This window comes from Megalobrama amblycephala, linkage group LG19 (genome assembly GCF_018812025.1).
Source record: "Megalobrama amblycephala isolate DHTTF-2021 linkage group LG19, ASM1881202v1, whole genome shotgun sequence".
In the NCBI taxonomy this organism is placed as follows: domain Eukaryota; kingdom Metazoa; phylum Chordata; class Actinopteri; order Cypriniformes; family Xenocyprididae; genus Megalobrama; species Megalobrama amblycephala.
In genome coordinates this window covers 8,377,400-8,404,791 of record NC_063062.1, presented here as the reverse complement: position 1 = coordinate 8,404,791, position 27,392 = coordinate 8,377,400, and the positions used below count along the sequence as shown (strand labels likewise).

Genomic DNA, 27,392 nt, shown 5'->3' with positions numbered 1-27,392 from the left:
GATCCTCCACTCTATTAGGAATCCAAGAGGGTACTAAAGAATGTGGAAAATATTGATACTTTAAAGAAATGTAATTGCCTTTTGTCACTTTATGAAATCAATACACTAATACTGACTGATCAATCAAGACTAATAGGTTGATTTTTGTGAATAAATTGAAAAAAAAATTCAACAAATCCTTTTTCTTTTTTTTTATGACCAGGGGCAGAGGTGTGGACTCGAGTCATGTGACTTGGACTCGAGTCAGACTCGAGTCATGAATTTGATGACTTCAGACTCGACTCGACAAAATGTACAAAGACTTGCAACTCGACTTGGACTTTAACATCAATGACTCGTGACTTCACTTGGACTTGCGCCTTTTGACTCGAGAAGACTTGCTACTTCCCATGAAAACCTGTGGGAAAAAAATTTTCACACGGCCGCGCCGCTCTCAGTGTATCTGCATCTGTGAAAAAAATGTGCACCACCTGTATGCATGCAGAGAGCACGCGCGCTGCCTGCACCACATCCAATCACTGTAGTCCCACGTTGGTTTGATTCGACAGCATCTAAGCAGGCACACTGAGCAGTCCCCGGAAATGTCCCCGTTTTATAGCTCGTTCAAAATAATCCGCAAATACATTGCAAAAAAGCCCGACCAACACACAGCAGCCTGTTGGTTATCGGAGCAATCGTGTAGTAATTATATTCACCAACAGAGGGGGCCGTGCAGCTACACTGTCACTGCTACACTTGGTCGCGCGCGCGCCGCTAATTCATGAAGAACGTAACCTGGACCAGAGCAGAGCGCCATTATCATCAATTATCAAAAGAAACATCGTTATTGTTTTCAACTTTTAAGGTAGTAACATACTAACTATTCATGTTAAATTAAAGTAATACGGTTTTGTGTTTTATAACAGGGCTTCAACAGGGTGCTGGATTGTTTTGGACAATTTAAACGTCCTCAGTCACAAAGCAGCAATTTCCACACACGTCTTAACTGTATCACGAGGTGAAGGTACACTCAGATATGAATAAATAAAACAATTATATTAAAATAATAATACACTTGCAACTTACTTAGTGTTCAAAATGAGTCTAAAATGCAAAATAATAGTTAAACGTTTAAAAAGTTGTAATTTCTGTACAGCTCATGAAAATGAAAATATTACATTCAATAATAAATGTTAAAAATATTTGTTAAATGCTATTTTATTTATCTTATCTCATATTTATGTTGTTTTAATTTTGTAATGTGTTTTTTCAAAATAGTGTAATACTTTTTTTAGTTAGGCCTGGTTAGTAGTGTAATAGTTTTTTGGTGAATTGTATTAAAACCAGACCAAAAATCCTAATAATAAAATTAATTCATAATTATTATTAATGTAATGATATAGGGAACCCATATTTACCTTTCAAGTTATCTGTACTTAACCATTTAAGTTAATTCAGTGAAAAGACCACATTATCCCATTACTCAATTGAACTGAGGGAATCACTTTCCTCAAATCATTTGAATAGTCTCAACTTATTAGGGTTTACAGTGAACAATTAAAAAACAAAAACCTTCCAAAATGTATTGTCCCCGTTTTTTATTAATAGTTAATAACAAATGAGATTTTGGTGATATTTTGACCACTCAAATAGGAAATGTCCCCGGTTTCCATTTCAGAAATCTGGTCACCTTATTTTATTGATGACATGTTTAAGTTAGCCCTAAGTTTAGGCTAAAAGGACCCATGTCTATTTGAAAGTTAAACTGTTTTGCAATATGAGGTCAATACAATACAGGACTGAAGCTGCTGTGCATTGTTCTAGTGCAATATGCTGTTGAAATACAAGCATTTTTTGTGAAAATTTAAATTTTCTGTTTTTTACTGTATTTGATTAATGTCATTGTATAAAAAGAGGTTTAAATAAATACAAATCTTACAGACATACATGATTTGTATAAATTTTATTTCTGTGGTAAGAGGACTTGAAATGACTCGAAACTAAAATGGTAGGACTTTGGACTCGACTTGAGACTTGTTGGCTTTGACTTTTGACTCGACTCGGGACTTGCCTCATCTTTGACTCGGGACTCGAGGGCAAAGACTTGAGACTTACTTGTGACTTGCATAACAATGACTTTGTCCCACCTCTGACCAGGGGTTTTCAAACATGAGTCCCTTTTTGGGGTCGACTGAAAGTTTGCGTTTCACTCACCTGAGAGAAAGCATACAGCTGAGCCAGCCTGGAAATGCTCTGACTCTTTCCAAATGTTTTAGCTCACACTGAACACATAAAAAAGTGAAAGCCAAACCTATCCTGAGAAAGTTACCTTGCTTCTAAAGGACGACCAAACTCGAGTCTTGGAAGTTTGGACTAAAGGACTGAAAGTTTGAGTAAAAAATAGGGCAGACAAAGACATGTAAACTCATTTTTATTTATAATAATTTGCTTTGGTATAATGACAAAGGCAAATATATAAATTACTGGGATAGACATTTTCACAAAATAGGATGTGTAAATTGAGCATACACTACATTCTCTGTTACAAAATTTAGTGAGCAGTGCAGGAACTAACCAAGCGGCAACCTTCCGTTCTCTCTCTTGAAACCAACACGGATAGACCGTGTCCACCATAGATGCATTAAAATACAGAAAAATGTTTAAAGCCTGGTACAAAAAGTGGTTTTGGTCAATTTAGCTAATTTTCCCCTTCATGACAACTGTGAGGGGGTAAATTTTTGTATAACTCATCCGTTTAAATTATATTACGCCTTAAAGTTCTGCATAATTAAGGGTGTGGCCACTTGAGTGACAGGTGGATCAGCTAATTCCAGTTGCTGAACTTGACATCATTGTTGGATCGTCTTGGCAATGGCTAAAAGTTGCGTCTGTCAGATTTACTACAATGACAATGGCTGGAGAGTATGCCTATCAAGACACCACAAAATCCGCACTGCTTGGATATTATAACTAAAACTGCTGCACTATTTTTAAAAATATATTTTGGAAGTGGACTCATTTGTTTGTGAGAGTCTAATGTATATGATCCTATACATTTTTTTCAAGAAACTTTAAACGGTGCTCAGATTGCATAATTTCTTGAAGAACGATGATGGACAGCAGATCGTTCAGAAGAAATATGATGCAAACAATGGACAATATATCAATATTTCATGGATTTAACACTTTTGTGGACAAAAAGTGCTATTGGATGTTTTTCAATGGATGTTTATCATGGCCATTTCACCCAAGTGCGACAGATTGGATTCATCTTGTAACCGCCATTTCATTACAAAAGTATGAAGTTAATTTACAATATTACTGTTGCTGGAGCATCTATATTGTAAAACAGACACCGTACAACCCTTAGAACTTTCAAATGATGTATAATTTGTTATCTTTATTAATATTTTATATAGTATCTAAGATAGATCGATAGCTCCTTAGCCTGAGCTAACGTAATCACATCAAGCTAGGCGGGTGTGGTTTCAGCAGCCAGGCACCTCTGCTCCACCCACGCACCCCATTTTCAGTTAACTAGGAGTGACGTGCGGTGACACACGCCAAGATGGTGACAGCTGGCTCCGCCCACTTTAGGCTTCAAAAATGCTCTTCAGAAACTTACAGGTGACGTCACAGACGTCACGGATTCTACATCCATGTTTTATACAGTCTATGGAACTAACTGAAATGAAACCCCATTAGAGTCTGATTTGAAACACTCTACATAGGCAGCAATTCCGTTAATACTCACTCATCCATTCCACACCAATAGCGCTCCTCAAGTGAAGAACATGAGAGACTCCATATTATGATGCATGACTCTAATCATCATTAAAAAACAGAGCATGTCAAATTATTTAATGTTTATTCATTTGAACAAATTTTAATCAAAGTCTTTACTTGTACTAAAAGAAACAGGCATATCTAGAATGCACATAACAAATATATTGACCTCCTCACAATGCATTCTGGTATTGCCTAAATTATGGGAAATTGCATCAGGATAGTCTAGTGCCTTAAAAATTAAATGTCTTGGAAGACATAAAAGTATTCTAATGATCACTAGTGATTTTTATCCTAACAAAATATGCCTGCAGGTAAGTACTACTATTTTCTCTTGTGACTCTAATTTCTTACCTCTCACGGTTCAGTATAATATTGTATAGTTTGCTTGGAGACACAAATATGAAGTGAAAAGAGCTTCAAAGTCAAAGTGGAAGCCTTTTCCCTGAGGCTATGTAGAGCTTTATTTTTGCCATAGTAACCAACAGTGTGGTGCATATCAGTCTTTTCCATAAGAACGACGTTTGAACTGGACAGGTGGCACCACGATGCAATGATTACGGAGGTCAGCAAGAACATGGGAGTGGGAGGACGGAGAGAATGGAGGATAACAAAAAGGCAGTGAAAATGAAGAGTGAGACACAAGTGTTAAGGACATTCACTGATGTGGGTGGTTTTGGCAGAACATGCCTTAATAAAAATGCCAGGGGAACCAATATTGAAGGAGGAATTGAGATTAATAATCATTTTTTTATTTTTATATATGCATTTCTTTCCGCACGTAGCACGTAACAGTTTGAGAGATGATGGACTCTAATTGGCAAGCAGTCCAAGAGTAACCGTCAACCAACAAACAAAAACAGATCCGCTATTAAAACGGTGTAAAACATGAAGAGCTTATATAGCCGTAAAATTGATATGAATGACAGAATCACGCCCTCTGCATGTCAGTGTTTCAGCTAGCTTCTTTGATATTTTCTAAGTAGTGTCAACTGCAAACACATTAATGTCACTTCATTTGATGTGTTGTTAAACTTTTGCATACAGTCCCTATACATTCAGGAGTTGTCTTTTCAGGGCAATTTACTTCAGATGCTACAGCAAAAAGCTCAAGGGAAAACATTCAATCATAATTTACATGCCAAAGACATACACATCACCTTGGTTACTGCCTGCAGTCTCTTTTTCATAAGACACACTTTTATCAGTATAGATATGTGTTTTTATTGCTAATTATGTTTTTTCCACAGCTTACTGGAAAGTAATGAGTTTATATCCCTAAAAAAGTCACCTTCAGGGAGGTCTTCAACTGCTGTGCTTTATATTTGCTGTCCACTCTGCAACTGTGTCCGCTCACATTCATTTCTTATAACCTACGAGTTGTCCAACTATGCTATACAATGTGACACATCACAGTAAAGTGTCCATGAAGAGGCTAAGTGTTGTTGGTTTATATTTCTCTCGCCGCCTAATATGGGTCTCAGGGGATTGGAGCTCAAACTTGGCTGCATAGAGACGCTAAAAACCCAGACACACTCCAGACTCTCTTACAGTCTAATCAGCAATCCCCTTGGACCATCCTTTCACACCGCCCTAACTATGTTTTCCCCAACACGTACACACACAAGATTCACTTTACCTGACCTCTTCTCTGAGATAGGATGGCAACAGCCTCCCCGTGGAATTCCCTTGCTCTTTCCCAGTGGCTAGAAGTGGCTCATCAAACCTCAGAGACCCTGTCGGTCTGTCTCTCTGCCCCTGTCTTCTTGCTCACAAACACCAGGATTTCTCTTGGATGTGCTCTCTCATCTTTCCAGACACAGCCATTTGAAGGAGTGCCACAGGGCGCTGAACTGGGTCTCTTTGGAATTTCTCTGAAGTATCCCTTAAGAACCTTTTCCCAAAAACACTCCTGAGAGCTACAAGTAAAACCTAAAGTGAATACTACTGGATATCACGTTGGAACTTTGCCTACATCATGATAATATCTCTGAACAATTCAGGAGTGTTTAGGGAGTTCATCCAAAAATTTAAAGCATCATATGATGCTATTTTAAAGGTGCCTTAGAATTAAATATTGAATTTATATTGGCATAGTTGAATAACAAGAGTACAGTACATGGAAAAGACATACACTGAGTTTCAAACTCCATTGTTTCCTCCTTCTTATATAAATCTCATTTGTTTAAAAGACCTCCGAAGAACAGGCGAATCTCAACATAACACCAACTGTTACGTAACAGTCGGGGTGTACGCCCCCAATATTTGCATATGCCAGCCCATGATCAAGCCATTAGACAAGGGCAGAACGTCTGGATCTGCACAGCTGAATCATCAGACTAGGTAAGCAAGCAAGAACAATAGCGAAAAATGGCAGATTACCATCGTTTATTACTGTATTCACGGAGACAAGAGAGCCGTCGCTATTTTCATTTTTAAACACTTGCAGTCTGTATAATTCATAAACACAACTTCATTCTTTATAAATCTCTCCAACAGTGTGTAATGTTAGCTTTAGCCACGCAGCATAGCCTCAAACTCATTCAGAATCAAATGTAATACATCCAAATAAATACTATACTTACATGATCCGATGTATGCAAGCAGCATGCACGACGAACATCTTGTGAAGATCCATTTTGAGGGTTATATTAGCTGTGTAAACTGTGTTTATGCTGTTCAAGGCAAGCGCGAGCTCCGGGGGAGGGGGAGCGGGAGATTTAAAGGGGCCGCAACCTATATATCGGTGCATAGTTAATGATGGCCCAAAATAGGCAGTTAAAAAAATGAATTTATAAAAATCTATGGGGTATTTTGAGCTGAAACTTCACAGACACATTCAGGGGTCACCTTAGATGTATATTACATCTTTTAAAAAGAAGTTCTAGGGCACCTTTAAAAGTTCATTATTTTGTTTATTTATTGTAATAGAACAGGTTAACATGCTTTAATGCTCTTTTTCACATTCTGTGCATTATTGCAGTACCTCTATTCCCAGTCTGTCTGAAACATGCTGATTTAAAGCAACTCCTTCTGAAAAGCACAGAGTACTCTGATTGGCCAGGTGACCCAGTGCATTCTGATTGGCCAAACACCTCAAGCGTGTCAGAAATGTAACGCCCCTTACCATAATTGCAAGATTAGCTTCCAAAACTTCTAAAACAATTGTAAACACTCAGTTAAAAATCAGTTTGAGTCAATGTCAGATTCTAAAAAATGCAGATGATCAATTTTTGTAACTCCCTTTCAGATACAATGTTATAACAGTGACAACCAGGGCTGGACTGGGACAAAAAAATGGCCCTGGCATTTTTGCTCAGACCGGCCCACCACAATCGGTCGGACACCACCCACGAGTACACCTTCCTTGCGGTCCCTGTAAATATGCATACCTACTGTTTCATTCCCGAAAGCCCCTACAAAGCTGAGTAGTAAGTGCAAGTGGACCAGTGTACTCACTCTCTCTTGACTGACTCTCTGGTGATCAAAGGTGGCAGTGGAGTAGGGCCTACACACCAATGGACAGCAAAGATCAGGAAAAAATTCTTATTTTAAGTGTTTAACTTTGCATTATATCTTAATTCAAGAAATCTTGTCAAGTGAAATTGCTGAAATTGTGAAATCTTGCTGCATTGACAGATAATTTCACTTATTTTGAGTATCTTTTCCCTTAGTGTTTTTAATCTTGTTTTTAGACACCCCTTTTTTGCAGTGCATATTTTATACTTACTTGCATGGCCCTCTGAACACCCTCAAAAACTATGAACAATGAACCACAATAATGAGGGCATCCTGAGAGAGAGAAAGGGAGAGGGAAGAGAATAACTGAATGAGTTAAATGATCACCATACCAGTATCTTTAATCTATAACAATGTGTAGATAGATGCACATATTTTATAATGTGCTACATGTTATAAGAGCTACTTAACCCTTAGAACATGGATGTAAAATACTGATAATTCTATAAAGAGATATTTTTTTTTCAATGAAACAGCAGAAATCATTTACACTTACAAATATACTTTGTTTTAAAGAGCACAAACCCCTCTTTAAGTGTCAAACATTTACCTCTCATTCTTTAGATACTCCCCATTAAAAACAATGAAAAAGAAAACTATACTACCAAATTACTCACAAAAAAACGTCCTAATAAAGTTATATTCATGTTATTCACTTGTCAAATCAAGTCAAGTGTTCATACCAGAGTACAAGAGCTACAAAACATAACTTTTTATAGCTGAAAAGTGAGATCTAGTAGACCATCATCACGACTAACAGCTATAAATAGACACCTATAGTCTCGTTGAGAAATAAACACATCATCAGTAATATTACATTATAATAATAACCTGAATATTTTTTTTTTTTTTTAAATCAGATTGCATCATTTCAGGTTTTTCTAGTTAATGAGAAGGGCCGTTACTGCATAAGTGAACTCTGATAGCTACAAGGGCACACTGCTAGCTACAAAAAACAGTGCAAAATAGCTTTTGATGTGCTATTTGACTTTAGCTGACTGAGTGAACAGTGCAGTAGGTGACAGTCTGACTTCATAATAACGACGACGATTATGTTGTCTTATAATATTCATTAATTTAGGTAAAGCATCATCATTGTTGTCGTCGCATCGTTAGTCCCTCGCTGTTAATCATGTAACTACCCTGCTTACCGCTTCTATTATACTCTCCTGCTTACTCTGTCCCTCACTGACTTCACTGTCAGACACCTGCTGCTCCTCTGCCTGACAGGTGTCTCCATGTTCTTCTATGTTCACCTGTTTTTGCACGTCGTCAGGTACTGTAGGTTTGGAAACTGAAGCTACAGTAACCGCACTAAACATGTCAGTAATTTTTGCACGTTTGAGGCATCGACCTCTACATTTTTAAAAAAAAAAATTTGCCCGCAACTTCTCCGCACCCCCTTGCACTTGCGCTTTTGTTTCTCCATCCTCCTAATCCACAGATGTTTTGGCTCTGAGCCACTGCATCTGATCTGACCTGACACACGAAACAGAGGGGACGGGGTGGAGTCTGTTAAGAGATGTGATTGGGCCAGCCCAGTGTCAATATGGAAAATGAACCAATGGGCCGCTGTCCCTGCTTTATGGGCCGATCGTTGGCCAATTTTATGTTTATTAAAAAAAAAAAAAATCATATCATATCGCGGCCCCGCCCCCAAGCGCGTCGGCCCACCGGGCATTTGCCCGGTATGCCAGATTACCAGTCCAGGCCTGGTGACAACATAAAATAGAGTTTAAAAAAAAATACTTAAGTGTATATTAACATAAAGCTAAAACAGAGCTGCTCATCTTCCCAGCCACTCCATCAGTGCAGCACCAGTTTACCATCCAGCTTTCATCAACGATAATCCCATCAAGTTTGGCCAGGAATCTTGGAGTAATCCTTCATGATCAGCTGACCTTTAAAGATCACATTGCAAAAACAGCACGATCATGCAGGTTTGCACCACAAAACATTAGGAAGATTAGGCTCTTCCCAACAAAGCATGCAACACAGCTTCTCGCCCAGGCAGTTGTCATTTCTAGGCTGGACTATTGTAATGCTCTTCTTGCTGGACTTCAAACATGTGCAAACAAACCTCTGCAAATGATTCAAAACACAGCAGCATTGCTGCATTGGCTTCCGTTTGCGGCTCGCATTAAGGTCAAAACATTGGTGCTTGCCTACAGAACAGCCACGGCCCTGCACCCTCCTACCTCTGCTCTCTTACGAGTCTACATCCCCTCCAGAAGCTAGCAGTCGGTAAGTGAGCGGCGCCTCGTGCTTCAATTGCAGAGAAGCACAAAATCACTCTCAAGGACGTTTTTGTTCACTGTTTCTTGATGGTGGAATGATCTTCCAAACCCCATTCAGACAGCTGAGTCCCTCACAATTTTCAAGAAACAGCTGAAAACTCATCTCTTCTGTGAGCACTTAACTGCATTCTGCTTAAAAAAAATATGCTTTTACTATTCCTTCATCTATGCTCTCACTCTTTCATAATCTCTCCCTGTTCTAGCTTGTACTATCTTGAACGATGACTGAAACTTTATATTACTGGCGCTTCTCATGTTTACTGCTTTCTTAAGATGAATTATGATAGTCACTTGTCAGATTATACGTTTTTGACTCTTAAATTCTTGTTACGTTGTGGACAAGAAACAAGTCTACACGTAGCATCCTGACCAATCATCACTAGCCGTCTTTAGTGATGTGTGTGATGTCATTGAGAAGGCGGAACTAGCGACTTCACAAGAGCTGAAAGCTGTGTCTGAAAGTGCTCCTATTGGTCAACGTCACAGATGTGATAGAAATTAAAAAAAGAAACATTCTGGTTTTTCTGTTGTGAAGTGTCGCAGACACAGCATCTGTTGTCGCCTACTATGACACACTATACAAGATGAAATGATCGATTCTTGCTCCCGACGCCCATTGTTGTTTACGAATTTCCACAACGCGCCAAAATTGGGCTGATATCGTGTAATCTGAACCCAGCATAAGTCGCTTTGGATAAAAGTGTCTGCTAAATTAATAAATGTAAATGTATATTTCTAATTTATTTAGGTGTGTAAGCCAGTGTTGTACACTGCCAGGTTCAGGAATCTGTCCTCAATAAAATGTGCTGTACACAAGCTAACATTTGGGTTGAATAGAAACAGCGTTATAAATTAATCTTAACCACTGATTCCTAATTTCATCCATATTTGGATGGTCAAACAAAGGAGATTTCCTTCTACACTCCGCAATTACCTGAAGCCTCATCTTCTTCAGTTAGGGTTATATCGCCACCATGCTCTTGACAGCGCTTCATACCGTGTTTTTGCATTTTCATGTGAACGCAACTTTTTTAAAAACAGAGGAAAAACTCTGTTTATAAAAATACCTGTATATGTGTGGCCTAGGCCGTAGTTTCTATAAACTTTAACATCAAAGCTCAAATTACTGCGGAAAGTCTTTGTCTCTCATCCAATAACCTATCCAATGAACATCTCTCTATCTCTCTAAGCCCAAACTCCTGCATCTTTAAAGCATGAAGGCCCTTCTACAGCACTGGAACTGTTAAAATACGGAGTCTTTATGCAGCCACACACCAACTCAAACACGAGTGTGATTTGTTATTCCCTGTGGCGGGGCTGACTATTAGCCCTGTGCTCCTGTTGTTGCGATAAAAACCACAACAGAAAACAATAACGAGAGCGGAACATCAAACAACAGCTCTTTTTTTTTTTCTTTAATCTCCCTTTTCAAAAACATTTGGAAAAAGACGACAGAAGTGAGAGGTGCTGTCTCAATCAGTGCATTTACATTCCATTACTCTGCAGAAAAAGACACCATTGGATTGCCAGCTAATCCATTTCAGTTATGCATCACTTATGTGATTTTATCCAATGCATCAAATTTGCACTCTACTAAAAATGCATTAGGTATAACCACTGTGTCACCTGTGAGATTAATAATAGCACAAGAAATAAAGCCCATTATATTAATTGTACGGCTGTCTCTCTCATAGTCAATCATTCTAGAAATTCTAACATTTTCTTATTATTTGATCAAATTATTTTATATCAAGATTCAGTGTAAATTGGAACTGAAAGTAACTAGCATTAATCTGAAAGATTTTATATGACATTCTATTTAAATAAAAGTGGGGGGGTGAGGAATACATATTAGAAATGGTTCAAAATTTTATTAATTAGGAATTAATTCAGATTAATTTTTGGATTAATTCAGATTGCTTTTTAAATTCCAAATCAATTCCCGAATTTAAACAGGATCAGAACAGCAATTCGAATTTGAATGTACAAAGGTTGTAGAATTAACTGAAATTCAAAGAAATTATCTTAACAGTAACTATACAAGAAAAGTTTGTCAAGAATGTTGAATGTTGGCTTGACAAGGTCTTATTTGACAGTTTTAATGGATAAATTCTGACTTTTGCCCAACCCTTATATATATATATATATATATATATATATATATATATATATATATATATATATATATATATATATATATATATATTAAAAGTATGGATTTAGCAGCCCAACATATCCTCTGAAAATAAAATCCATCCTTTATCTTTGTCTTGTTGGTCAACCATAAAACCCTAAAAATCAACACCAAGCCTGAGGAAAAAAGCAGTATTGACAAAATGTAGCTCTTGCTTTGAAAATGCAATGGGCTCTGAAATCTGAAACAGCACCAGCATAATTTCCTCACAACTTACGTGCGGTTGAAATGCTTTGAATGTGTAAACAACATTAGAGGTGAAGGGTCAAATATGGGTGAAAATCATGACTAAAGTTTAATAAAAATAATCAATGCGGAGGCCTTATTACTACACCATAACGATGAGAGGGCCGTGGATATCGTTTGGGCTTTGGATGCCTTCCCAGAAACACCTGTGCTATACAAAATCTGTGCAGGAATTATCTTAATCTCTCTGCTAACAATGAAGTAGATAGCCAAGTAAATTACTTGGAGGATGAGGTGTACAGTAAAGTAATGCAAGGTGGCAAAAATGGAAATCAGGCTAAAAAGTGTAAGGTTAAAGCTTTTATTTGACACCACGGCCATTATGCTTTTATTTAAGCAATTTTTTGTGCACAGGTAAAGAGTTGCTCATGGATTTATTTCAATGCTGTCAGTTGTGTGCTCGCCTCCAGGCAGCATGTATAAATGACCTTTCTCCAAAAAAAAAAAAAAAAAAAGGAAAATGGTCAGGTTATTTCTTTTCCCTTCCAGCTCACTTCCAAACAGTTAGAGAAAGTCCAGCATACCCCCCTAATCAAACATCCCATCGTCTGCCATATAAATATTCATTGGTTCCACTGGATTGTCTTCCACCCTGCATAGGTAAGATGGTAGGTAAATCTGTGGCTGAAAGATGTGCCTGTCAGGACTCATTGCAGAGCCACAATTCACCTTCTCCCAATCAAGCTTTCCGCCCATCACCTGCAGGCGGTCGTACAGAAGAAATACTCTCCCCTGTATAACCTCTGCCTTTTTTTCTTTTTTCTCTATCCCTTTAGTTCTCCTTCAGTACATTTTCACTTCACAGTAATACCAAGGTAGCTTTTTATATATATATATATACACTATGGTAATACCACTGAATTCTTTGAAATACCTTGGAGTACGAGGTATTTTATGGTACAGTATATAAATTAAATTAAATACATAAAATATTAATATTAAAATTAAAGGCCCACTGAAGTGCCTTGAACTGCGTAGCATTATTCAATGTGTTGATGTAATTTCCACTGAAACAGGAAGACAGGGCGGGACATATCATACAGCCCCTCCCCTTTTTTAAAATAGCCAATAGCTTTTAGTTTATATCACAGATTGGCCAGAGCTGTTGAGCTTGGTAAAGCCTCAGTTTCCTTCTAATCTCTAACCGTTTCTACTCCTAATCTCTAAAATAGCATTCTGTGCAGAATTCGAATGGGTCCGATATGTTTTCTGGTCTCATGCATATGATCTGCTCTGCGCTATTGTGTCTCTGGACCGGAGCACACTGTGCGCGCTGCGGCAGTTCGCATGACGCTAATGTGAAACCAGACTTCATTCGCCCCAATGGAAAGCATATTTACACTGTCTTAATTGTTTCGTATCTCCTATATAGTCCACTATGTTCCATTCACCATGTAGAAAATAGTAAATGTGTGAACAAGTGACCGATTTTATAACTTTGCAAATTTTGTAATTGTTTTGGAGCACGCTAGCTTATAGTTAACAGTAAGGCTAACATTTTCATACTAAAAGTCAAAAAAATTTCATGGGGACTTTAAAGGTGCAGTATGTAGGATTTTTGTCCACTAGAGGTCGCTAGAGGCCTATTCAAAACAAAGGCGTAGCTTGATGACGCCAAGTTTGAGCGTGGAATCTTGGGACATGTGGTCTTCACCAGAACGGACGGTGCAAAAGAATAGGGATAGGACTCGGGAAGAAATCATGTTCATGGATGCGATTATTAATGTTACTGTAGTATGAAGCAGAGCAGGACCGAGTGTTGTGGGAGCTGAACGAGGCCGCTGGAGCGATTGCGCAACACACGCCTTTGAGCAGCGGAACTTTTATTATGACACAGTCGCCAGCGCTGCTTCCGCTTTTCCGGTCATGAGTATGAGGTAACGCAGCTCTGTTTATCATATTAGATACATTTGAGAGAGTTAAAAATGATGTTATAACGTTACTCTGTGCTTTCACTCGGTGGCTGCTGTGAGACACTTGTTTGAGACACACTGCAGTAAGCTAGATCGATTTTAGAATATCATATTAAATACTAGATGGTTTGTGTTGATAAATGGCATGCAATTCATTTTAAAATAAGTTGTAAGATGGAGAAAATGCTGTATTACTGTTACTAAAAATAAAGCTGCATCTGATTATGCTATGTTAGCTACTTGACTAAATAGTGTTTTTCTCTGAAGCATGGTAAAAGCATGGTACTCGCAAAAAAAAAAAAAAATCAAGAAGATTAGATTTAAACAATAAGACTAAACGTGTTGAGCTATATAACAACAATTAGTTTTCTGTCTATAAATATATCAAAAAAAATTTTCCTTTGTCTATTAAAATGTTTAATATATTAAAGCGTCTTTGGTGTTTCCATGGTTTCTACAAAATAAAACCGGAAACCGAGGGTAACGCGGGTATGACGCAATTGACAGGCGACTCCTCACACGTCCCGGAGCCTTGGTTAAAATTGCAATTTTCTAATGATTTACAAATAGTTTGGAAACATTTGGGATATTGTAAGTACTCAAGTGAATAAACTAAAACACTGGCCTAGTGGTTTTTGGATATTTTACTGCAAAAATCTTACATATTGCACCTTTAAATACAATGCAATATATAATATAAGACATCTTTGTTCTAAATGTTTTTTTCTACACCAGCAGGTAAGAGAAATATCACAAGAATGAGTCTCTTTTTTGGAGTATGGATGCTGTGGCTCAGTTTCTTGGGATTACGAAGTGGAATCCAGAGGCGTTTAATGAAACACACAGGGAATGTGACCTCTCAGCTGCACATAAACATGGCTGAGTAAACAGGTCATTAAGAAAATAAAGCTACTTTCTTCATTCTGTCAGGCACAGGAGCGAGGGATTAATGGCCACGGAGTAGGAGCAGTCGCAGACACTGTTCACACAAGCCTAAAAATAACAGCCATAGACATCTAGAGAATCTCTCACCCTGGACATGTTTAATGGCCATTGTTTCTGCTGCATTAAGCCATGTGGGCTAAAGTGGCTCCAAAATGTCTCCTCTGCAATTAGGAGACTATGGATGCCACAAACAACAACTTGGTCTAGCCCAAATCCAAAGCAACTGGGAAAAATGCTTATCTTAATGCACATTTATCAAATAAACCAATTAAAGAAGACTGGCACATTCTGATAGAGAGATCAGTGTTGCTACTGTCAACTAAAATTAAAACTATTAAAAATATACGTATATATTGCTTTGAAATACCAAAAGTTACAGTGCATTAATAACTATACATGAGTCGCACCAGATAGCCCAGCCTATTCTGAAATTCAACTGGACTGAAGTACAGGTCCTCATGTATTTTTGTGCCACTAGTGGTGCAGAAATTACACACTTCGCCTTATGCACCTCCTTTTATCATTTTTAAATGTCATCTCCTGTCTAACATCCCAAATAAAATATTTCATAATAACAACCCTGACATACAATATGTCTCTCATTATTACTGCTTTCTAATTACAAATAAAAGTGCTTCTGCAGTTGCCCAGCTTAATCCAAATTCATTAAGTGATACCAAAAATACACAGCCAGCAGATGCAAGTGCCACGAACACATGCCCACATTCTCCCACACGCAGGCTCTGTCTGTAAAACTCAAGAGGGAGGTGAGGGTCACTAACAACAGGACTTACAATGACGGCTGAAAATGCCACTGGCACAATCTCAATTTTTAAAAAAGGCATACAGCGACAGCTGTGTCATTATTTGGGCACTTCAGGACACAATCACCACGTGCCCATCAGCCCTACAGCCAACACACCCCACCAGAGCCATTCGGTAGGTGGTGCAACAGCTGTGTCGCCCCCAGATACTTTATTTGGTAAAGGACTAAATATTCAGTGAGCAGATTCAGAATTAGACAGAGTGTCTGTTATTCTTCCTTCACTTTTACGTGGCGAATGGATGTCAGTAGAAATCTGCAGATCGGTACGGTCTCTGAAATACAAGAGAATGCAAAACAGGGTTTAATTGGAAGAGATTAATGCAAAATTGAGATGACAGAAGCTTGCGTTCCTGAAGCATACGGCCGATGTGCACGCTCCGTCGATCAAATGTGAAAAAATGTAGTGAGCATTACGGTTACAACAGCAAACCTGGCAAAGTTTAATTGCCGGCAACACAAGAATTCACACATCCGTATGCGCAAGGCTATAAATTAGTTACCGAGTTCATTGTCTGAAGATGTGCTGTGAAGGTTAACTTTCACTCCGTCTAACAATCAGCCCGTATTTGTCATGTTAAGCAAACAGGACCCTGTGGCATTTCAATGAGGATAGGGTGAGGATGATATTTTGTTCCCTGCCGTGCCGCGCTGTCCGTCTAGTATTCTATTAGCACCGTGACACGCCAAATTATCTCCCATTGATTCAGTCGACGCGCAGAAGGATAAACAATCTTGGATGCTTGTGTAGATTGATGGTTTGTGTATTTTGCGAGTCTTAAAAGTTGACAGAGGCCGTGACACGTGCCATCTGTATCGCCGGAGCAAGATGGAGAGATGCTGCTAACCGTCTAGCTCGTGTGACGCTTGGACAGTGTGATAGCTGGCAAAATGAGAGGTGGGGATCAGCCTGTCCATGTGGGTCCAAAGGAGCGTAAAATTGCGTCCAGCAAAGCGTGCAGGATATGACAGCCAGGACATGAAATTCTAATGAAAACCAAATCTAATGCGATACATATTTTCTGGAAACCCACCTACACAATCCAAACTTTGCAGATGGGCTTGCTCAAACCAGATAATTACATGTGCCTCTGGGTCTAAAGGGAAACAGTGAGGTAAATCACAAAAACAAATACTCTACACTGTAAATGCATGTGGTCAGAGTGTGTTTTTAGGAATGGTGAAGCACAGATGTCAAATTGGGTGGGGGGTATTATCCTTTTAGGGATGCTTTCAGGGTTTACATCCCGAATCATACTGTACTGTATTGAACTGTCCTGTGGAAACGAGCCATAAAGATCTTATGGATTTAAGAATGAAACGCTCATTTTAAATATTCCCGGTCTACTGACAGTTGTTAGGCACCCGCTTTAAACATTACAATGCTCATGATAACTTTCGTTAACTCTACAATAAGTAAATCCACTTCACCAGCTAATTACTCTTTGACAGTGATACCACAGAAATATACAGAGCTACCGCAAAAATGGAAGTTCAAAGTCAAAATTCGAACACAAAGGTTTTTGTACTAGGCCTACATGAAAGCATTTTCCAGTTCCAGAAATTACATTTCAAACTAACCTAATGTGTTGCCACTAGCTTTAGCATGTTTAGCAGCCCCTCCTTTTGCACTGCATAAAAGGCTTAAAATAGTAAGTATGCATCTTGGGGTAGACATACACCAGGAAATGGTGTCCGACTTACAAAATGATTTGTTTACTGTCAATGAATCTCAATAAATGGGCCATTAAAAATCAATAGTATAGGTATGTAGATTCCTGGTTCAATATGAAGCAGATTTAAAAAAAAAAAAAAAAAAAAACAGCAAAATATTATATTCACTTTTATTGCCTAATTTATTGAAATGCATCAAGAATTACATATAATACAAAAAAAAAAATGACATTCAATCCAAGTCCAATCTTGAAGCAAATCACCACTGTACAAGTTAACCCAGCTTTGAAAAGTCTATGTGTATATATTTCACAATAAAAATCTCTGCTTCCTTTTAATAGGAACATTTGCTTTCTGCACTAGATACATGTGATCTTCAGACAATATTAATTTGCACTTCAGTAGTGATGTCTGATTCATCAAGCGAATACAAAGGATTCTTTGTTCTTGTTACTTGTTTACCCGTCAGAAAAAAACTGAGAAATGTTTCTGAAGTATGCAGAGTCCTTACTTTAATACTTTTACTAAAGTACATCCATTCTACTTTATTTCAAGGTCTAATGAGGTCTTCACAGCGCTGTCAACCCTTTCAAAAGTTCTGATTATAAAGCCTTTGCAGAAACTAATCTGTGCCTCTAGGGACTTTCTGTGACTTGAATGAAGACAGAAAAAGACAGATGCACAGAGAAAGAAGAAGTATGCGAGAGAACCGCACCATGCTGTGTGTTTGCATGTGGGTGACAGGTTAAGAGGATGAGGGCCAATACGCCTGACACCCAACTACAGAAATACACATTCAAAAAGGTGTCCATAAGTTCCCTTTCAACCATCAACAACAACAGAAGCCTTTCCCAAAAATAGTCCCGCAAAGCAGCTTAAACACAGAGATTTCTGATACGCTAATCAACAATCGCTCCCTGCCACATCAGCATCATGCCAGTTTTTATACTGGAGCAGAAAAGGTTTCTCGGGATAGAGGATTTGTCTTCTTTTCTTAGAAATCCTTCAAAGGAGGTTGGGTCTTTATAAGAGAGGAGCTTAGCAGTGTAGGGTGTTTCATTCCCTCCAATTATGTCCCTGAAATGTTTTTTTCCTTTTGCTGCTAATGTATTTGCATACATCGATAAACTCAACATGCATTAGCATGGAATGCACAAATGAATGCACTTCATTAATTCTATGCAACCACAGCCATAACCAAATAGTAGGATAAAGTTACATTTTTATGGGCTGTTGTTACACAACACCGTTAAAAACGGACAACTTTGTATGCGTTTTGGCCATTCATTTACACGACAACGACGTTTTGGTGGCCTGAAAATGCAAACTGTTGAAAACGTGTTTCAGAGTGGAAGTTTTTGAAATGATACCGTTATCATCTCCATGTAAACTGCAAAAATCTGAATCTGTGAAAACGGTGACCACATGCGTATTATGTGTTTAGTCTATCCACCTTATTTTTCAACACAGAAATAAGGTGTTTTCTATGAATGTGCGAGACTTCCGATTTATTAGCCGCTATAAGGAAATAAGGAGAAGAATATCAAAGTGCAGTAAACTGTAAAAATAAGGTGGATTGGCATGCGCGAGGTGAGTGCTCTGTAAAAGAATGCGTATGTGCGCAGGCGCATGGTTTTTATTTACAAAGTGACATTGTCTGGCATGCGTAATACAGCATTTTTAGTTGTTTGCATGGATCTGTGTGAACAGGAATAGTTTTGATAGCACTGTCATCTGTGCAAAGAAAAAACTTTTCCGTTTTTAGCACATCATTGTCGTGCAAACGTCAAAGTCAAATTGATTCTGATGGCCAATCAAATCAAAGATCCACTGTTTACAGTAGCCAAACATGAACTGCAGTGTAACACTTCAGATTTAATGGTGGAAGAGTCCAAGGTAAGATGTTTTTAGTGTTTTACGATAAAAATATTAAACGGTCGACAGAAATATCCAATGAAGCAAATTTTGGAAAATATAGGCTATAATTTATGTAACTCGTAGAGCCGTTTTCAGCATATTAGGCAAATGAGTTTACAATAAGTTTTAATGTTCTTCTTTTTGACAATTCCCTAAAAATCGCTTTAACCCATCATTTAATTACGTTAATAAAATATTGGTCCACCCTAATGTTCATGTTTACGCCTTTGTATTCAACATGTGACTGAACAGTAAGCAAAATGTAAAGTGACGTTTTTTTAAGTGGCGCAAAGTGGAATAATTTCAAAACGTGAGTCTAAATACACTTGACGTGCCATGCAGAACAAATAAAGCTAACGAGGCGACTAAATTTGCTCTAGTAAGTTGCATTCGCGCACACACTATTTTCTTCCACCATGAAGAAAAAAACCCCTCAAGAATGAGGCACTGATTGCATTTACAGTGAAACAGTTAAACTTTAGCCTTCAGAAGAAGAGCCAAGCCTTGAAAAAAGCACATTCTTCTTACTCAACAGCTCCATCAAGTACAATAAATCCAAAGGTCTGTCTTACAGTAACAAAGGCCATCAAGTCGGCAGCACTGAACACTTGTTGATCTTCTAAACAGATAGATTGTTTAATCTACATTCTTACAATACCTTGGCAGGCAAACAAACTCACTCAGAGGTGCTCGTGCTCACCTGTTGTTGTTTTTTGTGTGGCAGGCAGTGTCCCTTCAGAATTGCTGGCACTATATCGCCATCTATAAGGCGGGAGTGGGTACTACGGGTGTTGAGAGTGGGGGTTGGGAGGGGAGATTGCAAGGCAGAGATTGATTTGCCCTCTCTCAGATGTGGCACTTAGCTGGGGCGATCTGCTGTGAATCACGGCAAATTAAAGAAAACAGAGTGAGGCACACTTAGAGAAAGTGAGGGAGAGAGAGAGATGTGGAACCTGATGTCCCTTCACATCTCTGCCAGTTACCCAAGTCCTATCTGAGACACGGCTGTAGAGAAGGGAAGAAAGGTGTTAGTCACAGCCCAGCTGAGGTTGAGGCTCTCCCGCAGGCATGCGAGAGCCATATAGGGAAGAGATCAATGCAAAAAAAGAAAATAAAGGATTACAGTCAAGGTAGGGTTTAGTTGGATGATTTGATCTTCTGTAATCAATGCAAAAACAGCAACTAGCCAAGATGTAGCAGATCAAAGCGCTCAGTATCGCCGTCCAATTAGATTATGTGGGGAGGAAAAGCAATCTATCATTTTAGATGGGGATGACTTTTATGAAACAGATTTTTAAGGGCTTATGGGGATGTGTAAAATGACATTTTCAAAATCGACTAGTCAGTCGGCCTAACAACTAGTCAGTGCCTAAATGAGTAGTCGATTAATCGTTCTTAAAGAAAAACTGAATAATAAAGACTGGCTTTAGGCTCATCTGACCCCAATTGGCAGTTTACATCGTTCAGTTACATGGAGCACAATCGAAAGTACCAGAAAGAAAGGTTCTCTCATGATTTTAAGTTAGACTATTTTTCACTTGACAAGCTGTATTAAAAGAAAATGGTGGTGGGGTGTAATAAAAAGGGCAAAATGCAACAAATGGCCAGAGAGGTGGTGCTTTAAAGGGGATGAATTTGAAGACAACCTTTCTGAGAGGGTTTTACGCTTCAAGTTATCTAACAGCTAAAGCACAACAACAATAGAGCCGCATGAGTAATCGTAAAAAGATCGCAATTTCAGCCATCCATTTTTCATTCTTTAAATTATAATCTTTTGACATCCAAGTTCCATTTTAACATTTTAACATTTTAGTTTTCAGTATTTTGCTTTATTATTTATTTAGAGAAAACTGTACAGATTTTAATATTGCTATTTATTGGTTATCAACCATAACACCAGCTTATTGGTGTCAACCAGAATTCTTATATTGTTGCATCCTGGTCAATCAAGCAGTCTAACAGCTAAAGCACAACAACAATAGAGCCGCATGAGTAATCGTAAAAAGATTGCAATCTCGATTCAAACACCCACGCGATCTTATTTATTATCGACAATGATTCGCCTGTGTCTATTAAACCTTTGACAAAATCATACCGGAACATTCAAAACTGTGTTCATGCTGCCGCTGATCCAGAGAAAGCAGTTTTTGAACCATACAGAAGAGTTATTTCTGTTACAAATATTCAAATTATCACAGAAGTAATAAACTTTAAAAGTTTATAGTTCAGATATAAACACTGATGTCTATGATAGCGATCAAAATCAGGGTTGCCACAACAAAACCCGCCCAATTGCTACTCAAAACTAGCCCTAACGTATTTCGATGGGGGTAAAAATCGTGTTCTGGGGGTAAAATCCAAGTTTTAGGGGGTTTTTCCCTGGTAAAATTCACATTCCAGGGGTTAAATATCATGTTTTTGGGGGTAGTTTCCACCCGTGGACAATAAAAACAACCCATGGCGACAATGTTAAAGTAGCCCAATTCCACAGGAAAACCGTGGACTTGGCAACACTTTTCAAAATCACCTTTTGAAACTAACTTCAAATAACAATTGTACCACTACATTGTTATGCCACTAGGTGGCGACAAGTGACTGTTAAAAAAGTGTTTGTCATTGAATTATTCATTCAGAAGATTTGTTCAAAAACACTGATTCATCCAGTAATGAAACAAGTATATTAGTGAGTCAATGAATCATTCATTCAAAACCATTAAAAAATAATAATGATTAATTCAAAATAATTAAACATTTTTAAATAGACTGCAGTAATTTATATTTTGTTTAGTTGTCTGTTCAGAATCACTGGAGAATCGTGATCTCTATTTTAAACAAAAAAATCCTGATTCATGTTATCCAGATTTGTGCAGCTCTAAAGAGCAACCAGCAATTAAAACTAAAGCAAAACTGGCAAACAAAATATCAAAACTAAAAATAACAACTTATCAAGTCAAAATATTTTAGAGCAGAGCATAACTAGAAAAATATTTACTATGGAAATATCAATGACATTTAAGACTTAATTTCATATTTTCACCTAATATTTTCAGTTTTTTTTCTTGACTATGAGATCCACATTTATGATTATGTGCATGAACTATGAAAGACAGAAAGATCAGAACAGCGGTGGTCAGGACTGCAGGGCACATCCTGTCTGCTTATCACAAATCAGATCTCCATCTTCCATTTATCACTGTTCCTGTCATCAATCATACCCAAAAACATGCATCTTTCTCAAAGAATATGCACACACATTGGAAAACACCACTCTGTTACACTGCCATTATTCCTACCATTAGTATTCTCTGGTTCCCCTTAATACACAAGAATTGTGCCGCATAAGCATCTAGAGATAAACACGTATCATGTTTACCGTGACATTCGGCTGTTCTCACTGTGAAATCTGTGTACGTGTGCATGTCTCTGATACAAATCCCCATATTGCCTCCGGCTCCACAGGTGCACACCATGCACAACAAACACATATAGTTAGACCAACGCCACATGGATACCATTCAATTAATTTCTGCTTCCAACTAGTGAGATCCAGTGTCACAGATAGAGCCGTCCATGTTTACAGCATGAGTCATTGCAATTATATTTGGATTGGCTAATGCAGACTAGGCCGTCTGGGTGGTTTTAGATATTCTGAAAGAAAATATTCCAGCAGTAATTGCCTATGAATCAATATGCAAATACAGGAATATTATATAAAATTTCCACTTCTCTCTGAGGGAAGAGGCGGTCCAGGGACATTTTGCAGGCCTGGCATGCCACACGGTGTTTGAAAAGTGGATTAGAAGATCCAGGCTTTTGAGGCTCTCCTCACAATTATCTGCCTGACGGTGGGATGATCTATGCAAACAGAGAGGAGATAAACAGGGAAAGAGGGAAAGAAGTGCACTTGGGATGGATAGAACCTTGTGAAATGAGAGGACTGACAATGTGAGATCTCATTCTGCAAAATCAAAGCGTGGGAACTCTAATGCAACTCAAAAATGGAGCAAACTTGAACACAAGTGAGCTTTAATTTTCCCCAGACTGTCAATGTCTCCAAATCAGTTACATTCATATAATGAGTTGGAATTGCTGATATGGTCTTGGTTGAAATGAGTGAGCAGCTCTGGGACATATTATCTTTTATCTTCATCTTTGCTTACATCTCAAAAAGGGATAGTTCAGCCAAAAAATTTAATTTCTCTCATCATTTACTAGCCCTCATGCAGTTACAAATCTATTAATTTTATTCTTTTGACAAAAAAAAACACAAAGCAAAACTTTAAAAGAATATTCTGGACACTTAAAATGCCATAAAATTCAAGTAAACAGGGAAAGGTGTGCTCAAGCTCCAAAATCATAATAAAATAAAAAGCATAATAAAATAAAAAATATAGAAAATCTAATCGATGGTCACTAAAAAGCCACCCTCCACTGTAGCTATCAGAGGAAATATGGCAGTACAAGGTAAAATTTGATTACGTACATGATATTTGATGGACATCTGATATCACTGATACATCAAACCTGACATGTGACATGTAACAGTGCCATATTTGATTGCAGAGATGTTTGAAATGCTAGAAAATGGCCAGAGAGGTGGTGAATTTGAAGACACAAGCTATCTGAGAAAGATTATGCTCACACAAAAAACGACAATGTTACAGTTATATGTTAAAAAGGGGAAAGGAAAGGAAAGGAAAGGAAAGGAAAGGAAAGGAAAGGAAAGGAAAGGAAAGGAAAGGAAAGGAAAGGGGTTCAGAATGATTGTGTGTTTTTATCTATGAGCATCTTCAAAGCATTTACAGCCTAAGAAGTTAGTGAATTTATAGTCTAAAAAGTTTTTACTATTACAAACAAATAATTCTTGACCTGTCTCTTCCTGCTGCTTAACGCCCAAAAAGCTAAACAAATCTTTCTGCTTTGATATCTCTTTCCATTACCCAAGCCTTTTGACTTAGCGCCTACTCCGGAGCGCACTATAAGCCAAACGCACAAATTTGTGCCTTAACAATAAATCTCCAACATACACTGTTCTCCCACTTCGGGACCCAAGAGAGATGCTGTAGGTCAGTGGGTCTTGATCTCTGAAACTGTAGACAAGTGCAACATCCCCACCAGGAGCGTTCTGTAATCACCCATTCTTCACCATCAACTATAACCCACATGCACGCACAACGCATCTGCCATGAAGGAGTTGCACAATTAAGACAAAAATCAAACCTAACCTATGCAGCAAAAGCAGTGACCTTGGTAGAGGATGGGTAGCGAGTACAAAGGAGGGTCGACACAGGGAGCGATCCATTCAGATCCACTGCAGTGCTAATGACTGGGTGCTCTCATTATCTCCATCATTACCAGACCTTCATTTAGCGTATTGTGCTCAACAGCTAGTGTGCGAATTAATCAAGATTTCTCACTCTGGTAACACAAGCTTCCTCCTAATGGCGCAATTCAGAGATTAAAGTACAAGTCACAGTACAGTCCCTCTGCAAGGTTAAAGAGAAACCAGACCTCCCAAATTCTCTCTGTGCTTCAGTACCAGGGCATTGCGAGGACCAGGGGGCAAGTTAGTATTGGCTGTTAACCCCTACTGGTAAATGCAGCAACTACACCATTTTTGTAAGCCAAATAAAACAAACATTTTTCCTTTTTTTCAGCTATCCATTTTTCATTCTTTACATTATAATGTTTTGACATCCGAGTTCCATTTTAACATTTAAAATATTTTTTTTATTTAATTAATACATCATTTTAGTTTTCAGTATTTTGCTTTATTATTTATTTAGAGAAAACTTTACAGATTTGAATATTGCTATTTATTGGTTATCAACCATAACACCAGCTTATTGGTGTCAACCAGAATTCTTATATTGTTGCATCCTGGTGCATCCAATAATATTCATTAATATTTTGAATTAGCTTTACCCGTAAGACCTTCGTTCATCTTCGGAACACAAATTAAGATATTTTTCAATCCGATGGCTCAATGAGGCCTACATTGCCAGCATGACCATTAACACTTTCAATGCCCAGAAAGCTACTAAAAACATATTTAAAACAGTTCATGTGACTGCAGTGGTTCAACCTTAATGTTATGAAGCAACAATAATACTTTTTGGGCGCCAAAAAAAAACAAAATAATGACTTTATTCAACAATATCTAGTGATGGGCGATTTCAAAACACTGCTTCATGAAGCTTCGAATCTTTACGAATCTTTTGTTTCGAATCAGTGGTTCGGAGGGTGTATCAAAGTGCCAAAGATAAACAAAGGTGTTACGGGTGTGGAACGATTTGAGAGTGAGTAATTAATGACAGAATTTTCATTTTTGGGTGAACTAACCCTTTAAGCTTTATTACAATCTTTTCATTAACTGAAATGGTTTTAGCTTTAGTTAACAATAACTACTTTGTTGCATCCCTAATTTGTGCAACAAAACAAACTTTAATGAAGAAAGCCAAATTGTTGCAAAATATTTTGAGAGCAGGGTTTATCTTTTTGAATCAAATGTGCTGTAACAGCATTCCCGACCATCCCTACCTAATTTATTGACCTCCTTGGCGAGGAAACCACGAAACCAATGGAACTGCAACATAATGCATTTATAGTAATGCTAATGTAAAGTAAAGGATCTAAACAGAGTAAATGGAAAACTCTTAAATATTTAAGATGCTTTGCATTTTGATATCATTAATCGGAATTGCAAATATGAAGTAAAAATATCAAGCAACAGGGTTGCTACTTTACCTTGCCATTCGCTGAGGACGGATGCTATATATACACACTCCGTAGCTGGTGATGAGCACCCTAGACACAGAGAGTGGACACAGCTGAAGCCAGCGCTTCTGCATGACTGCCTTTAGGCTTTGCGACTAAAGGGAAAGTGTGATTGTGTGTGTGTTTGTGCGTTATGCCCTGGCTGAAGCGATGTGCACCTGTTACCCTTGCAATAAATAGAAATGACACCAGCCTAAAGCAGCGCCTCTTTCTCTCATTAAGACTGATGAATCACCGGAGTAACACATAAGTGTCAGCGAAGTCATCAAACGCACACCGTCCATGTCACACCACAAGGTCGTCAAGGGGGAAAGGGATGCAAATGGATATTTAAAAGCGTTAAGTGTGGCCTATACAAGATTTAAAGCCAGTATGAGCATCCTGGAGCAAACAACATCCTCTCGAAACTTTAAATGGCCACACTGACTTATCTATTACCTGAGATATTGGACTGCATGTTTTGTCCCAAAGAATCCTTGCCACTTAGGGGTCTTACAAAGTGAGGGAAATTATTTTCCCTTCCATTTCTCTCTCCCTTTTTCCCATTTTCTAAAGCCGTGCTGGGGAAACTGGGTAAATAGATAAGTAAATAAAATAAAACATAAAAGCAATGGGGGAGAGAGAGCAAAAGATAAATGTCTGCACCTCACGGGTATGCCGTGCTTATTCTGAATCATTGCAGCGGCTCGCGACTGCTTAACGTTTCATTTTGGAAACAGGGATTTATAGAGGGGGAAATTCACAGGCTCCAATACGCAAGGGAAACTTGGCGCCCTACCTGTGCAACTATAAATAAGATCCTTCTCACTTGATCACACACGGAGCAAGAGAGGAAAAAAGGGATTTTGCACCTCTGGCCAGGTAGAAGGTGAGGGCGAGGCAACCAAGTAGAGAGCATTGTATGAAGCTATAATCTATTTAAAGCCAAACATAGACAACATCTTGCTTACAATGAATTGTTAAAAAAAAGTTAAAAAAAAAAAAAAAAAAAGTGCTGTAATCTGTGCAGACTCCCTGAAGATTCAGATCACTGAGATGATTCACAGCTATAAATGTAAAAGCCCAGTGAAGCATCAAAGAAGAGCTGAAATGTGACTAATGCCTAATAAGTATAAATAATAAGTGCAAAATGATAGCTTTCTTGAAGTTCTCAAGAATAAAGTGTCTTTTTTTTAACCTCCAAACAAAGCCTGGAGCTTTCCGTGTGATACACAACAGTAAAGATGTATTTAAATTCAATATTGTGAATAATGCATGTACCACATGCTGAGGGCATGTTAAGCTATAAATTACCTTACATCCATAATAAAACATTTAACTAA

General features: G+C 38.1%; 1 protein-coding gene and 1 long non-coding RNA gene across 3 annotated transcripts in view; both read right to left on the bottom strand.

The window, feature by feature from the left end:
• Nucleotides 1-27,392, bottom strand: part of cdh13 (cadherin 13, H-cadherin (heart)) — a 421,886-nt gene that overhangs the window by 392,767 nt on the left and 1,727 nt on the right. The window lies entirely within an intron of this gene.
• LOC125253917 lies at nucleotides 6,973-8,870 on the bottom strand. The gene is made up of 3 exons (XR_007181570.1): nucleotides 8,436-8,870; nucleotides 7,496-7,557; nucleotides 6,973-7,273 (listed from the first exon to the last, which is right to left on the bottom strand). It is a non-coding gene; the product is annotated as an uncharacterized LOC125253917 (long non-coding RNA).